Genomic DNA, 12,326 nt, shown 5'->3' with positions numbered 1-12,326 from the left:
TACCGTCAGAAGAAAAGCATTTTACGAAGCGTGGAGTTTAACTGATCCAGTGTTAATTAACATTTTTTTATATATAAATCTCTACGGAACCGACTTTATTCTATTTGTAATGGTCAGTAATAAACGTTCGCCCTTTGATCACCTGCACTGCCCATTTTAGGCACGTGTTTCTTTTATGGATATTAAACCAGGAATAATCTTCAAAACAAAAGAAAAAAGGATTAAAAAGATATCGGATTTAAATGCCGTCAATGCACCTGCAACGGTCATCTACCCTTTTATTTAATACAAAGAAATCTTTGTCGTTACCTATGTCTTTATCTTTTCTGTTTCTTTGCAAAAATATCTTATTAGTACTCAAAACTTTTTCGACCGAACCAAATAGGTCGTAATACAGTTTTTAATCTTAGCCTTTTTTCAAATACAATATGAGTTCCCATTCAGGATACAATTTTACATGTGTTTATGATTTGGTAAACTATGATAAAACAAGCAAAAGATACAGTATTAAATCCTTATGAAGTACAAATCGCTTACATAAACAGCATCGAAACTTTCTTAACCAAAAAAAGCTATGAAAGAAGTCTGCATGACAAACTTTCGCTTTAAAAATAAAAAAAAATATGACGAGTTACGGAAAAAGACGTATCCCCCTAACCCTCATCTAAACAGCAATGACAAAAAACATGATTTGACAATCTGCCCGTCATCATTAGGAATCGGGGCCGAGGCTGGTCGAGGCCGCTTGGCGACACTTACTCCGCAAAAACTAATACTCGTAAACAAACCGGTTCTAACCCTTCTGCCCTAAGGTTGCCTACAAACTTGAGACACTAAAGTTAATTAAGAACTTTTTCTAAATCTTTATTGACCTGCAGACAGACACAGACAAGAATTTTAGACGATATCAGCAGCTCAGTAACTCCTACGGGTCTGAAAATAGTCAGTGCCGTCGACGGAAGATCATACGTAATTTAGTTCTTAATTAATTTATCAATTTATGTCTCACGAAAGTTTAAACAATTTAAGTGTATGTAAGTACATACATGTGTAGACTCATTAAGACACCAATAAGCCAAACGTTACAGTCTTTGGCCACGGCTCTACCTTCACCGCGAGGGCACGTCGTAAAACGATTTGAGATGGAATAATCGATTGTGATACACCATAGTTATTAAAATTTAATAGACCTTTAACATTTGACCCTATATGTTCAATAGACGCAACACTTCGGTTCATAAATTCATAGTACTAGTGTAGATAATGATTATTAAAAAAAAGCCAAGACAAAATTAAAACTAACTTTTGATTTAAAAAAGGCTAATAATCATGTAAGTGACTTTTCAGCCGACTTCAAAAAGAAGGAGGTTATCAATTCGACTGTATTTTTTTATGTGTGTTACCGCGAAACTCCGCCTTCTTTGAGAAGAGAACTTTCTTTAGAGTTTAGAGGATTTATTAGTGCATTTTTTTGAGAGTTTTTTCTTTGTCTTTTTGAGAATCTAATAATCCCGAATAACTAGAATGAGATAAAAAAACCAGACAAAGCGATATTGTGTGAAATAATGACACGAAAAGTCCCAAAAAAGTTGCAAAGCAAATTGAATGACCATTAGCTTTCATTAATCTTTTTAAAGGTACAGAAAAAACTTTTATATTGAATGAAAATTCATATAAAGTAATATCGTTAAATTTAAAGAATTGATCAAAACTCCACACATTATATCTAACAACGAAAGTTTGAACAATACAAGTAGTTCGTCTGGAGACAGCCTAAGCGAGCCTAAGGGGGTCAGTGCCGGATTGCACTCGCACTCCGTATAAAAAAGTTTACAACTAGCTTCCCGTCTAGACGCGGCCGCGTGCTCGCTAACGACCATCATTAATATTAAATACTCCAACATATAAATATTTATGTTGGAAGAAGCTAGGTGTGGGACTGATAATGTCGCAAGGTGTCGACCCGACTAACAGGCTCCAGCCAATTTAATTTTGAAGCAAAAATACAATGCAGTCACGAGGACTTTCATATTTTAAGCTTATTTTTTTTACTTTATACGTATGTTTAAGATATTTTTATATTTATGTGTACTCAGTAACGTAGTTTTATCATGGGACATGTCCAAGATCGTAAGTGAAATGATGAATGGTCACTATCACGTCAACTTTGGAAACGTTTATTTTTAAATTTTGTACATCTGATATTCTAAGGCGAGTTGGACGAAATTCCTCTAAAAGAGTAAAAGGTGTATAGATTTAACGATTTAAACTGAGCGTGATATCGAGGAATAGAAAGACAGCATCAATTGCTTTCTTTCTCCTACTAAATAAGGCCTACGTATTAACTCTCCATAATTATTCATCCAAGCTGAAACACAGCTGCTACCGGATATCAACCGCTTTCCTTACAAGACATTTACCAGAAGAGAAATCTTTAAAAAGCCGATGTAAAAATAAAACTTCTAAATAGGATATATCAAGGCGAACCATTTAAACTTTGCCACTTACATAAGCGGGGCGTCGATTCCAGAAAATTCCATTTGCAGGCTGACGGTGCCCGGGCCTGGGGGCGGGGGCGCGGGGGGAGGGGTAACGATATTAAAGAATTCTTGTTAAATTGTCCCCGGGCTGGCCTGCGCCGAGGAGGAATACGTGTCACGCATTTTTACACATACCAAAGTTAAGGTGGCAAATGGTAGCAATACATTTTCGCATCGCCGTACAAGGTCTGCCACTAGAAGAACTGCTGTTGGTCACTTCTATAGTACACTAAATTTAGTATGAAAAATGTAAATTAAGGGCCTAAGAATAACTCTTTCAAAGGCTGGCAACGCATCTGCAGTTCCTCTGGTATTGCGGTTGTCCATGGGCGTAGATAATCACGTCAGTGTTCCCACCGCTCATGGGCAGTGGGAAGGGGGCAACCCCTCTTCTTATAAAAAGCCATTAAAGGAATCTGAATGTTTCTAGAGCGTTATTCTCTTGAGTTATCGTTGAACGCGTAATGACATCGTGTCATTTGAAACAATAAATGCGTTGCGAAAATTTTTTTGCAAACGACAAAAATTTAAAATTACATACTAACGGAAACTAAAACTGTTTCCATTGTTGCGTACTTCTAAACAGTTTTACCAATAAAAAAAACAATCGCAACGAATATTTCAAAACTTCTTACAAAGCCGCCGAGCAAGCGCAAAATAACCCCATACATCGGATATGTTCCATTAATTTTAACTTCCTTAGTTACCATCAATTTTTTTACGATTGATATAAAAGCATAGCGCAGTCGACGCGAGACGTTAAAGAGTATTCCGGATTCAATTCAATGAAGACGCATCAAAGACGCCGACAGAAACACAACTGGGCAATTTTAAACAAAAACATCAAGTGGATATGGTCAATGTTTTTTAATACTTGTTTACGTGTATCGGTTGCAGTGCGTTGTATTTGCTATCATTATCCAGTTAATTGTACAGATTGAGATAGTTGAAGACGTTTAAAGTATTAAGACGCACTGATCCGTGTTGGAAATGCGCTAGTTCTCATTCCTTGGATATATTGTGTCCGTTGAACTTATATAATTATAAATGGTAGTTTTTTTTTAATAAGGGTAAGGTAAGGTAAGTATATATTAAAAAAACTGTCAGAATTATACGTCTATGACTTATCGACTCACAAAATCACTGTTAATTAAACATTTAAAGTCACTGTTTAACCAACCAAAATGCGACTTGAAAATATCCTTATTAACTTGAAGTACTTAAAATAATCCGTTTAAAAAAAAAATCGCTTATTAAAAGATTGTCAACTTCTGTATCTAAACTTGACTGGCTATCACAGTGTTTCCACAGCTAACATTACGAAGTCTAAACAAGATCTTGTACATATCTGTCGCATACGATCGTACCGCAACCTCGATAACCGCAAACCGATAAATAAACGTTACACAAAAACATATCAATTTGTTAGAAACTAGATATTACATATGCAGCAACCGGCAACCATCTGTACCGGTCAACTGTTAAATGAATACTATAGTATTACTCTCAGTAATAATATTATATTGCATAGCATTCCATCTCTCCAAGATTAGGGTGATGACACACGAGCGGTGCCGCATCGCAAGACGTTACGTCGCATCGTACGATAAGTCGCAGATGTCTAATTTGCATTAAAAAAAAAATCCGCCATGCCGTGTGTCGTCTCTATACCTAATATACAACAAGATTAATGTAACCATTCCTTAATTATTCAGATTAATTTATACATTTATTAATATTTGAAATAATAATGATAAATTAAATTGTGTTCGGAAGTATGATATATTCATACTAATTGTAGTGGAAACGCCGAGTTTTGCATCGTGGGTGGTGAGAGGCAAACTAAACATGTAAACAATCACTTAGGGCTGTGAGATCCATTAAATTTAACATAAAATAATTCTTACTAATTATTATAAATGATGGTTGGATGTATGTTTGTTAATACGAATCTTCAGAACAGTTAAAACTCTCTAAACATTTATCTTAGCATCACGCTAATATTTGGTATAGGTATAGAACATAGGCTGGAAGAACACATATAAGTTACTAAATATTTTTTTTATTTCGCGCGGACGGAGTCGCGGGCAAAAACTAGTAACTTATAAATAAAATGCTTTTAGAAATTACTATAGAATTAAGTGATATTGCTGAAGAAGAACTTGGGATCTATGTACATTAAAAGCACTTACTATGTGACAAAAGTGTTTTTCTTTGAATCGTGTGAACTTTTTTCCATGTAAATATTACGACTCTTTTTAATTATGAGTTCATTTAAATATCAAAAGATATATTACGCAAAATTATAATCTAACTAATGTTATAAATGAGAAAGTTTAGATGGATGCATGTTTGTTAGAAGGTCTCTCCGGAACGGTTTAACGGATCATGATGAAATTTAGCACAGATGTTGAACAAAAAGCGACAACCCTGATTGTTAAACGATGCTTAATCGTTACTGAGAAATATATCCATAAGCAGGAAGTGTAACCAGAGCAAAAAAGTACAGGTCGACTTTTGAATTTTGTAAAGTAAACAATCCGTCAAATGTATACCGAGCGATTGTTGTTTTAGGACGGGCCATTGATAAAATTCGGTCGGCGAAACGAAGCTAATCGTTCACAAATAACATTTGCTGTGGGTTTCTGAGACCAAAATATTCGTTTAAAACATATTGTTATCTCTATTTTGTCAAAGATAATGACAGGGATGACTATATGTTTTAATGTTTAGTCATGAAAAGTACACAAAATCTGAAACGCCAATAATGTAGGTATAAAATAATAAAATAATTTTTGGTTCGGTTACAATTCTAAGGCGATAAAGTTTTACTAAAGTAAGTAAGTATAGTCAGCCAGACATTCGAAGTCTTTGAACTACCATAGTTATTATAGTGAGTTGGATAAAATTTAGAACGTTAAGAATAAAAGAGTCGTAAACATTAATTAAAAATAACTCGGCACGCGACCACGTACCGGCATGTCCGGTGCCGAAAGCTGCATTAAAAAAATACCAGCCGTCAATATTTTCGCGCCATTTTGGGCGGTGTAGTTTACACATAAAAACTAAATTAGCACACGGGCTTTTAAGACATCCGATACGTCGGAACTGCCGCTACCCTGAATGCATTTAGCATGCACTAGTTTTTTCTATAGCCCAACGTTTTGTGAGACGTTTTTGTGCAAATCTTGAACGTATTGTGCAAAGAAAGTGAACTAAAAGTCGGGGTACAATGCTGGATCCGATCGTAAGTCGACGCACCTGGTCTGACGTGCGCACTTACAAAACGATACAAGCTACACATCGAGCGGTTGTAAAAACATTTCTATGTATAAGTGAATAAGGTTTTAATTGAATAAGAAATAAATAGATGACCCGCGGCGATATCCGCTTCAAACAATAGCGTCCCGAAAACATAATAGCACAAGACATTGAGTAACGAGACGCCAAATATTCTTGGGTTGTTTTTTTTTTTCTTCTTTTCAAAGTAAAAGCAGGTGATGGCACTGTTATAGAAAAAATTGAATTGCTTATCTATTGAGCAATAAGGATTCCGGAGCAACGTAATGCTGTTGCCATCCGACGCCTGCGGGGAGCTCGGAGAAGGCGTGTATTATGTACGTTTCCTTTGAGAGCGTCATAAACTAAGCTACTTTTACAAATTGCTCGTAAATTATACCAATAAGTGAATAAATATATAGGAGACTCACAAATATTACAAGGACGCGACGTTAAATTCTAATATATCGGATGGCGGGAACTTCACTCACAATAAACTGATTACGTCATTAATACCTTTTTTATACTTGTGGAAAGCATTGAAGTGGTCACAAGTACTTACACCTTTTCAATATATAAAAGGACTAAGGCAGATAAAAAACCTTTCTAAATCGTGAATAATGTAAGCTAGATTGTTAAGTTGAAAAGACTAGAATCATAATGAAATAATTTGTCAATAAAATCTTACTTATATTATAAATACGAATGTTTAGATGGATGGTGTCACCAGAAAGGCTGCATGGATCTCGCTGAAATTTGGCATAGATGTAGAACACATTTTTGAAGAATATAATGGCTACTTATAAAGATTTTTTCTTTTTAATTCCACGCGGACAGAGTCACGGGCAACAGCTAGTGTATAATAACGGTGAAAATCAATGTTGTCTTTTAAAGATTGTCAATTGTCCAAATGTCATACGACGTAATTAGTAATTACTACACTCGATGCCAAAACAATGTGACGCCGATTCACTCGATTGTCCTTTTTATTGACCCTGAATCCAGTCAACGGCTTTAATCGATCCTAATCGTTTTAATATCGATTCCATTGTAAGTTGCTACTTTATTTCCCTACTTCCTTTCGTTACTTTATTTCCATACGCGTCCGCCACGTCCGGTGCTGTTAACCCTTACGCCGCTTTGTTTGTAAATATAAAAAAAACATTATTATACGCTAAACATCATGACTCACTGGTGTTAAAGGGTTAGAACTTGATACATTGAGATCACTTAATATTTGTTTATATTTTTATTGATTAAATAAAACATTACATTTAATGACAAGATTGATTCATTAAATTCATCATCAGCTCACTTTACGTCCCTACTGAAGGGCTCAAAGACTACCCTAATTTAGTGACTAGTCCATAGTCAACCACGCTGGCCCAGTGCGGATTGGTTGACTTCACACATATCTTTAGATTTAGTCGCAAATGTGCAGATTGTATTACGATGTTCTCCTTCACCTAACGACGTCAGATTTTAACTTGAAAAAGCAGCTTTATAATCTATGCTATAAAATTACGCATTGCAATTTTTTTATGTATATAAATTATTTTAACAAACCATACTGCCTATAGATACAATGCGGAATAAGAATACCCACTTCTTAATTTCTTTACAAATTAAACTACTGCAAATTGTACAGTGTGCACCAAGCTTTATAGACCTGACAGTGTGGAAAAACCAACTTTTTGTAAATCAAATCGTACCTAATGCGCAGTTTGTATGCCGACTGCACAAGCTGGGATACACTGCAGTTAATGGATGGACGGTTTGACACCTTCCAAGAATTCTTTCATAGTCCCTTTTAATATTCATGGTTTATACCATATTGTTTCTAGTTCCCCCTCTTAGTTTAAACATTTTTTTCTAAAGTCATACGATAATTACGAAAGACCTTTTCAAACGGTGCTATAAGGGGAATATTTCTTTGACCGTTGTTTATTACATTGTATGCCTACGTTATATTACCCAGTAACTATTTTTATTGTGATATTTTTTTCGAGTTACCTATGAGGGATTCAGTGTAACCATCGAAGCGAACACAGCCGTAAAATTCTTTTCTAGAAGCTATTCTGAGAACTTTATTTACCTAAAACGTAGTGAAATGAAACTAGTTAATTAACTAAAAACAATCTAACTGTACCTCTATTATACTATGAATAATACGACCAACACTTCATACTTCAAAATAAGTTCAACAGTTTCGTTTATATGTGGGTAACAATTTCTTATAAACAGATAAATATAGATCCACGAAAAAATTATCATTTAGCCAATAATGTTGAAAACTTTTTAGTTTATTAATTTAGTTTTAAAGTAACGAACTAATAACTTAAAATTTTTAAATAAATGTATGAAACATATCGTCATCTCTGTCATTATCTTTCACAAAACAGAGATAATATGTTCGGATTTCGGTCTCAGAAATCCAAAGTAAGTAAGAAAAGAACGTCAAGACAATTTAAAATTCGATTATCACTAATAGAATCGACAAAATATATCAAAATCTATATAAAATATACGAGACATATCAAAAGTTATTCACTTCCATACTTTGATTTTTCGATTAGCGACTTCGCTTATCGAATATTACATTGTCAAGCCTCAAGAACCTTATATTATTCGCTTATTGGCACACTCATTACGTACGGCCTCGGTAATACGAACCTCGAGGAAGGCGCCACCATAATTATGTGCAACTAATAATTGCTGCGTAACTATTTATTGAAAATTATTGATAATAAACATCGCAGACCAAACTACAAATAATAGGTTTATTTTGCAACAAGAAAAATAATTAATCATTGTTTTAAATACGACAAAAAAAATATTTTATAAGTTAATAATTTTAGTAACTTCACATATTATCTTAATTTTACAGCCACTGAAGAAAATTTCTCGTCAACGCATTATTTTGCACAAACTTCGATACCACTAACGCCATCTAGTATCAAAGAGTGAAACTAAAAACTTTCAACATAAAGGAGCAACTATTTCACAACATTAACACAATCTAGAAAAGTCGTAATCAGTCATAATTTATACTCGTCATGGCTTTTGTCGATTGTCCTACTTTTAATATCAAATAAGTATTATTGTTTAAACTTTATTATTGCAAGTATTAGGTACTTTGCATGATAATGTTTGTTCGATAGCTTTCCATAACTCAAATAAAAAAACCAAAGTGCCAGATCCATTCAAGGAATTATAAGTACACATATATTAACCTTTTTTAACGATGGCGATGAGAAATCGAGACGCGGCGATCGTAGAAGGTCTCCTAAAAATGAGAAACACTATATCCGTCGCCACAGTTTAAATATATATAAAAAAAATATAATATAAGTAATAGTATAAATAATTTAACTAGTAAGTTTAGTATAGTAAAATAAACAAAACAGAAAAATAAACAAAAAAGACAAAGATAATATACAGAATAATAAAAATAACTACACTTGTATTAAAATCATGTCACACTTCGTAACAAATAAATGCCTACAATCTTTTTTTAAATAAGGAATAATATTAAATAGATTTATAATGTTAAAGCAAAACAAGGGAATTTAATACTTTTCATACTGCGTACTGCGCAAATATTCTATGATATACGTTTTCTTTTGTTACTACCCACCAAAGTTCTTATGTGATCTTTGTTCCTACAATAAAACCTTACAAGTGAAATAAATCCCGGGTTATCTTGATAATACGCCAAAATATATTGCTTCTTATGAAGAATATATCTATTGTTACGCCCACATAATGTACTTAATGGCCTAAATAAAATAATCTGAAGGCATTTCTTGATACCGATATTACTTTTATATATAATACTAGCTTTCACCCGCGACTTCGTCTGCGCGGAATAAAAAAAATGCACACAAGATAGAAAAAGTTCCTATGTCCGTCTCCTAGTTCTAAGCTACCTCCCCATCAATTTTCAGCTAAATCAGTTCGACCGATCTTGAGTTATAGTGTTACTAACACGACTTTCTTTTATACATATACTAGCTTTAACCCGCGACTCTGTCCGCGCGGAATAAAAAACCGAAAACGGGGTAAAAATTATCCTATGTACGTTTCCTGGTTCTAAGCTACCTGCCCATCAATTTTCAGTCAAATCGATTCAGCCGTTCTTGAGTTATAAATAGTGTAACTAACACGACTTTCTTTTATATATATAGATAAGATAGATAAATGAAAAGGTGTGAAACAATTATGAATTTTTTTCAATCAAATTGTTTATTAATTAAAAAATCCCATCAATGGATCCAGGTAACCAAATATATATGTAGGCATTTACAATTTCGTTAATAACGAAATTGATTCGCCAAATGGCAATTACATTGGGTTGTAATTTAATGCGATTATTTATCGTAATACCATTTGTTATGTTTTGTTATTATTTCTTTGTACACAAAAAATATAGTTAAAATTATTTGCGTATTGTTTTAGTACGACAAGAAACCGCAATGCGACACGGATCAACGCACTTCTAATAAATTCTAGTACCGACAGACTACGGAATTTTTGGTGCTTAGTTAAAATTCGTACTGATTCTTAATCAATGGTTATATAAGGAGTAGCTGTAACCTATTATCATGTATGACTTAATGTATGGATGTAGTAGTGTCATATGTGTGCAAAGATCACGAGAGGTTAGAAATAATAAGAATACTAGCTTGTTGACCGCGACTAAGTAAACGCGGAATTAAAGAAAACTAAATGAGTAGCCTGTGTTCTTCCAGACTATGTTCTACATATATACCAAATTTCATCTAGATTCGTTGAGCCGTTTTAGAGATACCTTCAATCAAACATCCATCCATCCATACATCCAAACATACGCATTTATAGTATTAGTAAGATTAAAGTGTAAAAATGTCACATAATACCTATTACTTATACTAATATTTATATTAAAAAAATATCTATTTGATATTTTAAATGTCAACGCGTAAAGGTATGTAAAATGTCACAGCTCGAATTCAAATCAATCACATCGTTGTCGAATTCAAATGGCCAACAGCACAGGAAATATTCTACATTTTTTCGTAACAACGCCTCAAGTTCAAGGTAGTTCAACATTGAATCACTAATGCGTATCATAACTAAAATGATCATGTCCGCATGTAGGATTTTTTTTTAAATGTTACGTCCTTCTAGATTGATTTTTCATCATATTCTTTACAATTGTTCTTTTAAATAGAACAGACATAATTTTATTAGAGAAATTAATAAATACTGCGGTAATTTTTACAAATAAAGGAAGTTTTTTTTTAGTTCGAGACTAGCCATTTTCAAGGCCATATCAAATAAATGGATCATAGTAACGACATCTCGCGAGGCAAAATAACAATCACTTTGTAACCACAAAAAATAAGGCGACATCTGACGGCAAAACACAATAACACAAAACGTTAAAATGAAGCTATTCAACCATAGATGTCGCTGAAGTAAAATGAACCGCTTTAGTAAAAAAAAATACATACCAACGCCATCTAGCGACGCGCGGCGGAACGACTTCAGCATTCCTGCAGCATCTTCAAAAGTAAAATGTAGCACAAAAACACTGCATCCAAAGCGCACTTTTTCGAATATGTCGAAAACTAAACAAATACCTTTGACCAATTGTTGTGATTATATTATCACCTTTTATATTTACAGTTTGCACACTTAATTTTAAAATCTTTTATATACACTGAACAATATATTGCACATGTTTCACAACTGCACATTTGGCATTGCATCATTCGTGCATCCATCTGAAACAAAGCAGACAATGCTAATTAGTAATGATCATAGACAAGCAAGGACATTTTCAATAATTCAAATAAACTGTTCAGACCTTTACAAAACAAAGAATAAGTTTTTTTTGTTCCACATACATAAATGGGTCACATTATTTACTTTCATACAAAATCTTGTCCTTTTATTATATTAATAAAATATAAAAAAATATCAGTGCTTTCTGATGCCATTTATGTACATGTAAATTTAAAAAAAAATGCTAATTTAATGTATCATGAAATTATGAAAAAAATAATTACAATATTCCTTAAACCTAAAGTTAAGCTCAATTCATTAATAATAAATAAGATATAGTTTTTTAAAGGTGAAATTAATTATTTTCAAAATTTACCATGAAATATTTAAAGTCAAATTTTTAACTCCTTTTAGTTCTTTTATTTAATTAATTGATGTTTGTAAATTAGGTTATTAAAAGTATATACAAAATATTATACTGGCTATAATTTGATTTCCAGTCACTCGGTGATATTTTTAAGCAAACTTTGTTACCTCACCAAATTGGCATTATAGGAACTTAATATGGTATTTTACAATATTTGCTAGTTATAATTACTTATAAAGAACCATTAGAGGTTTAGTATTGATTCTAGACTAAAAATTAGGACAACTATGTAGGATCAAGAATATTGTTTGATTTTAAATTTTAGTACTTTTAATTTCTTATAAAAGTTTAAGAATATATATAAATTATTT

The 12,326-nt window shown here is 33.0% G+C and overlaps 1 long non-coding RNA gene across 1 annotated transcript in view; it reads right to left on the bottom strand.

The window, feature by feature from the left end:
• LOC106718932 overlaps positions 1 to 12,326 on the bottom strand; it is a 106,624-nt gene that overhangs the window by 93,582 nt on the left and 716 nt on the right. The window contains exon 2 of the long non-coding RNA XR_001357396.2: positions 11,315 to 11,587. This is a non-coding gene — a long non-coding RNA (uncharacterized LOC106718932). The remainder of the gene's footprint in view (positions 1 to 11,314; positions 11,588 to 12,326) is intronic.

Source organism: Papilio machaon, chromosome 12, assembly GCF_912999745.1.
Source record: "Papilio machaon chromosome 12, ilPapMach1.1, whole genome shotgun sequence".
In the NCBI taxonomy this organism is placed as follows: Eukaryota; Metazoa; Arthropoda; class Insecta; order Lepidoptera; family Papilionidae; genus Papilio; species Papilio machaon.
The sequence above is the reverse complement of the archived record's forward strand: the minus strand, read 5'-3'. Positions and strand labels throughout refer to the sequence as shown.